This window comes from Callorhinus ursinus, unplaced genomic scaffold, assembly GCF_003265705.2.
Source record: "Callorhinus ursinus isolate GAN/ISIS: 27379988/994484 unplaced genomic scaffold, GSC_fseal_2.0 scaffold5, whole genome shotgun sequence".
In the NCBI taxonomy this organism is placed as follows: domain Eukaryota; kingdom Metazoa; phylum Chordata; class Mammalia; order Carnivora; family Otariidae; genus Callorhinus; species Callorhinus ursinus.
The window spans coordinates 8,055,604-8,061,645 of NW_027397067.1; the positions used below are offsets into that span (position 1 = coordinate 8,055,604).

General features: G+C 40.4%; 1 non-coding gene across 1 annotated transcript; it reads right to left on the bottom strand.

Moving 5' to 3' along the window:
• Positions 1-1,622: 1,622 nt before the first annotated feature.
• Positions 1,623-1,702, bottom strand: LOC112823739 (small nucleolar RNA SNORD115). Its single transcript, XR_003208113.1, has one exon. It is a non-coding gene; the product is annotated as a small nucleolar RNA SNORD115 (small nucleolar RNA).
• Positions 1,703-6,042: the final 4,340 nt, after the last annotated feature.

Consider the following 6,042-nt stretch of genomic DNA (forward strand, 5'->3'; position numbering starts at 1 on the left):
GGTTACCGTATCATCTTGTCTACTTAGCTGTTCAATGATTCTTCTCTGGTGGATGTTTTCGGCAGGGTGTTAAGATGACATACAATCTCTCGTATGTCTGTCTGTATGTCTCCATCCAGGCCTCCTTATCTCAGACATGCCATTCCCTTTCCTTTCCCTTACAGGCCAGGCCACTGGCCACTACCCAGTCATCTGGATATGATTTTCCCTTGGACTACTTCTCCTTTCCCTCAAAGTGAATGGCCAGGAGCACTCCTTGCAGCTCTCCAGTTCATATATTTTCCTCTCCACTGTCTTTCAAGGCTCTTCTCTGTAGTAGTAATGAAGTCTCCATCAGTTTAGACTTGTCCCTACATGCATAATGGACCTCTCCCTAAACTGGGATTGGCCATTTCTTCTTCTGCATTAGTCATGTGGGAACCCTCATTCCTCTATGGCCATAGGTGTGAGCTGGGGGAGGGCACCGATAAATCCACAGTGGGTCACATGAGCATCTGGGCTACCTGCTCAAGAAGCTTACTCACATTCTTTTATCCCTCTCTGGCTCAATCCCAGATGTACCAGATCCATCTCCTCTCTGAACTTTCTATTTCTTCTACCAGCTGATAGGGCACCTCAGGCATCTTCACTTTGCTCAGCATTGGCCATCACCTCTACCAGGCTTCTAAAGTGATTTTAGAACAGCCTTCTTCATCCTGCAGATCTGGGTTGCTAACTCCTGCCACATGCATGATGATCCCTTTTTTGGGGCACAAGGAGTCCAAAGTTCCTCAGAATCAGCCATGCTTGCAGTTCAATAGAGCCCTTGATATGTTCCCTTGTAAGAGTATGCCCCCCTGAGGACCGGAACTTCCAGCACAGAGTTATTGATTTTGTCCTAACAGTGATTTTGTCCATTCCCTTGGTCCTTGCCAGGGTATTAAGTCTCGTGTCCCAAGAAAGTGTCTCCATATCAATAAATACTTGCTTATATAGTTCCAGCTTCCTTTATCAAAATTCTCAAAAATTCAATCCCAGATGTACCTCCTGGCTCATGCTGTTGTTGTTCTTGCAATTGGTCTCAGCTTGTATAGAGACTGAGGTGAATGTTTTCCACAGTGCCACTTAAGGAAAAATTTCCTCAATTTATGGTCTGATCAGTTTCAGGTATAAAGAAAAGATTTCTATTTCCAAAGGATCCTTTAGGATAGACAATCTCAGAGAAATAAATTATATACATATATTTGTATTTAGATTCTCTAAGTGAGTAAAAGCTGTTGCCTTTGGGCAGAACTCATCACTAATCTAATGTTCTTACTTAGCATATATCTATGATCAAAGAAATCTATTAACCTGAGATCATTAACACAATGGTATGTATAACCCTTGGTAGAACATCTCACTGAAAATCACGAGAGAAAAGGGAATGACCCCCAAGTGTGCCTTACTACTAGGAAATATGGATCATTAAACAAAACATAAAGTATGGGCAAGAGTATGTGTTGCTCATTTAGAACTTCATAGACAGGTCAGGGGCATGTGGAATTCCTGCAAGGGATTGATTGTCTGAAGACTCAAATACCATTGCTCTAGGAGGGAGATAAGGAACCTCAACATCCTTTCCCAGGATTGTCACTGAGATTGGGCCCCAGTGCAATCCTACTGAGCATGATTCTTAGGTCATTAGCTCTCTTCAAGACATATAAGTTTTCATCATTTACCCAACCAAGCTACTACCCACACATCCACACATTCGGACCTGCATATGATTTTACCAGGGAAGGATTAGGAAAAATCTGATGCAAGGATAGACATGATTTTCCATGTATTCCATGCTGGGTACCTCAACAATTACATTGAGACAGTGAGTGAACTTGTCCCAAATCCTCATCTTATTTACTATATTTTTGACAACTCCCAGTACATCTTCTTTTAATCTGTGTCTGCCAGAAAGCATGCACAAAACTAGGATTATCTGCAAGAAATTTATTGAAAGAAGTAGCAGGAAAAAATTGGATTGCTTTCAGCCCACCCTTCAGGTATGACCCATCTGGAAGGAGAGCAAGAAAGCAGGGGATTGGCTAGGAAGCATCTCAGCTATAGTGTAGTTCCCAGAAATTTTTGACCAGGCTGATAGAGAGTTCATGAGCCCTCAAACTCATTTCAGCTGGGCAGCAGCAAGGCCATCAGGCAAATTTACAGCTTTCTACAGAATATGTGAGCATATTTTCATGGCTGCCACATCAATTATTGAAATAAGAATTGATGAGAACCATTATTCTGTAGTGGAACAAAACTGGATTTGAATCCTTGCTCTTTAACCTTGGACTAGTTCTTGAACTTCTCTAAGTCTCAATATCTTTCATTTGTAAATATGGAGATCATAACTATTTCACAGTGTTGGGGGTGAGGATAAAATATGATGGTTCTGTAAAGCCCTTAGCATGGCACCTGCTTTGTAAAGGTAAGTTCCTCTGAGTGTAAGGATATGAGAGACTTCTGCATTGCCTGACCAGATGGCTATTTTCTACTTCTGCTATAGACTGCAAAATTCAGTCATTAAAAAACAAAACAAAACAAAAAACAACTTTTTTTATAGTATGTATGAAGAATATATATTGATTCACTTAATATTAGATAAAATAGCATATAAAAGATTACTGATGCCATAGGAATGAAGATAACATTGGCTGGTTAAACATCAGTTTAGTATCTGTAACTTAATGGTAAAAATAAATTTAACTATAATAACTTTTATGACAAATAAAAAATGGGGTATACTATATTTTCTGGAGTTTCTTACTATCTCTTTCAAAAATTATAACCCACCTCTCTTAACTCTCAAAATAATGTTCAGTTGAAACGATGACTGTCATGGATGAGTAATTAAATCTGACTTAATGGTTAATTTCAGATATTACAGTTTCATACTTCTTACTATGAATTTAATATGAGATTACTTGTTTTTATCTTTGGCCTAATTTTTTGGATTACCATGAATAAGAGTTCTAATATTTACTTGAAAATATTTCACTTAAGTTAGGTTAACCATTTAAAGACTAATCAGATTTGAAAATTTTATATTATTAGCAATCACACTATGGAAACCAATCCCTGCATACTGAGAAAAATGAAAAAGCTAAGAAGGTAAGCATGATGTCTACAAGATTACTTTAATAATGATTGTATAATGGAAAATATGAGAACTCACTCAAAGCAATGACTGATTGTGTCCACTGATGTCTAGTGATTAGGAATTATTAGACTACAGTCTGAGATTTATAATAGGCTTCTTCTGAATTATGTTGTATGGAAAAAAGGTGAATAAAATTCACACAGGTTAGATTTTTTATAAGTGAAGGGTCATCCAGACAATTAGTTGTTTTTTATTGGTTTTAAAAAAGAGAAGAATAACTCTGGTGTAAAAAGTAATTTATACTATACTATTTTATTTATTATCTCTCTTTGAGGCTCACTTGGAGAAGCTAAAGTCCTGCAGAGAGGAATCAGATCATCACTAAAAATTTTCCTCTCCCCATTCCAGATTTCCTTTCTAGGTGCTCTGTGACCAGCAAAATTTACACTGGATTCATACAGCAGATTGGGTGGGTGAAGAGAAGTTGGATTAAAGGCCAAATCTGTCATTGTCCCTCTGGTCTTTGGCACTCCCCCAGTGGTATAGTGGTTGGCAATAAAGGGTTGAACTTCCTGCTTCTCCCTTCCATCTGGTCTCTTCCATGTCACCGACACATTCATCCATGTGTCTGTGGCAGAATCAACCCAGGATAGAGATTGATTCTCCATGTCATTTTACAGTTACTGCATAGGTATTATGATCAGGTATTTCAGAATATTTGTGGAGCTTTTGAGTCAAATTTAATGAATCCTATAATTATTATTAAACATCTCACATCTCCTCTCCATCTTAAGGTCCATTTATTTTATTACTTTTGTTATTCTACTTATGTCCCAAATAAGAGGATCCTGTATCACATTTCTCACCAAATCTAAACTTTTGCTGCTTCAGGGCCTCCTCACTGAAGCAAATTGTAGTACTGAAGATAGCCACATGGTGCTGAGAGACTGATCTCTTTGGTTTCAAGGAAGCATGGGAATCCTGTATCACATTTCTCACCAAATCTAATCTTCTGCTCCTTCAGTGCCTCCTCACTGGAGCAAATCATAGTACTGAAGATAGCAACAGGGTGCTGAGAGACCGATCTCTTTGGTTTCAAGGAAGCATGGGGCAGTCTTTAGGCTGGTGCTATCTAGGTATGAGCAACGTTGTGCATTTGTTCCAATATGCTGCACAAATTCTGACGTGCTCTTTGCGGAAAAGGTGTGGAACAGCATGGCCCTAGACTTGTCTGGACACTTCTTCCCTTCCTCCCCCAGAACTTGGCTCCAACACTTTCTTACTCTCCCTGTCTTTGATTTTCAGTGTCTGCACCATGCCCTCTGCCTCCAGGCACAGCACAACCAGGATGAAAATGGACACATAAAGATGCTGCTACCTCTTTTTAATGGCATAAATTACCAGTAACAACAAAGAAAAAGAAAATCTCCATATTTAATTAAAACGCAAACCACAATAATTAAGGAAGGATGACCATAAGCAGAAAGGGAAGCCAGCAGAAATTGAGAGGGAAGATACCCGAGACTAGAAAACTCAGATAACATTCCTTGACCATAATTCTCCACTCAGTTTTCCAAAGAGAATGTCATATTTTATGAGTTATTTGTTGTATAATATATTTGTTGTTCAAAGCAACGGGAACTTGGTGCACAAACTGGCTGTGGAGTCTTCCTGAGACTCATTTTGACAGAGAGGATTGAAGAAGAAATGAGGCAGATGCCATATTTGTAGGAAGCAGTATGTTGTTGAGGTGGAGGAGGAGAGTCTCTGTATAGGGAGCAGCTGTGGCATTACTGGTCACTGGAGCCAGACACCTCATCCACTCACACATGTCTGTGTTGTAAGGAACTTTGATGGGCACCAGGGAGATTTCCTAAGAGCCTTCAACTTGAAGCCTTGAAAGTTCTGGCCCCTTCCTCATTGGAACTGCCCAGTAAAAACTTTCTTCTTCAAAACTGTCCTTTGAATAGAAAGCACCAACAGGTTTTTTTTAAAGGAAAAGAGAAAAGGAATAGAAAAAAAAAAAACAAAGATAAAGAATACTTAGAAAAATGTTGAAAGAGAACAGTGAAAATTTTGCCCAAATGGATTTTTATGAATTCAAAAACTTGGTGAAGCAAATCAGTGATAAAATGGAATCCAAAACAAAGATGTATTACAGTTACATGGCTTGGAGAAGAGATCAGGAACCTTGACCACAAGCCACATTGCCACCCATGATTAAGAAACCACCTTGGGGAAAAAGCCACCCTTAACAGAGCTACTGTTCCTGGGTCCAGACCCAGGCCTATGCCTATTCCCCACCAGCAGAATAAATACCACATGTCCATCAGCATGACATCCATGGTGCTGGTCACCAGACACTGGGCTGCTGCAGAAATCCATTCAACAGGGGAGGAGCAAGATGGCAGAGGAGTAGAAGACCTAAATTTCATCTGGTCCCAGGAATTCAGCTAAATAGGGATCAAACCAGTCTGAACACCTAAAACTCAACAGGAGATCAAAGAAAAGAGTAGCAGCAACTCTCTGAACAGAAAAGTGATCACCTTCTGGAAGGTAGGATGTGCAGAGAAGTGAATCCGAGGTAATATTCAGGAAGATTGACTGCAGGGGGAGGGAGCCTCCAGGGCCGGCTACCAACCAGTGATAGAGCAATGGAACAGAAAATCGGAACTTTTAGACGTCTGCTTTGCTTAGGGACATCACTCCAGTGGCTAACCGGGGGATGGGACCCTTGCTGGGACAGTGTGGTCTCAGGACCCTTGGGGTCACAGAAAGACTGGGGGTGCCTGAGTGTGGCAGAGCTCTTAGGTATCAGAGCGGGGAAGCCAGCTGCAGAGACAGAGCCGAGGAGTGGACTCTCAGCTCAGGGTTGCCATAAACCATGATCCGCAGCACAGTGAGGCCACTGCTCTTCCAGCAGGGAC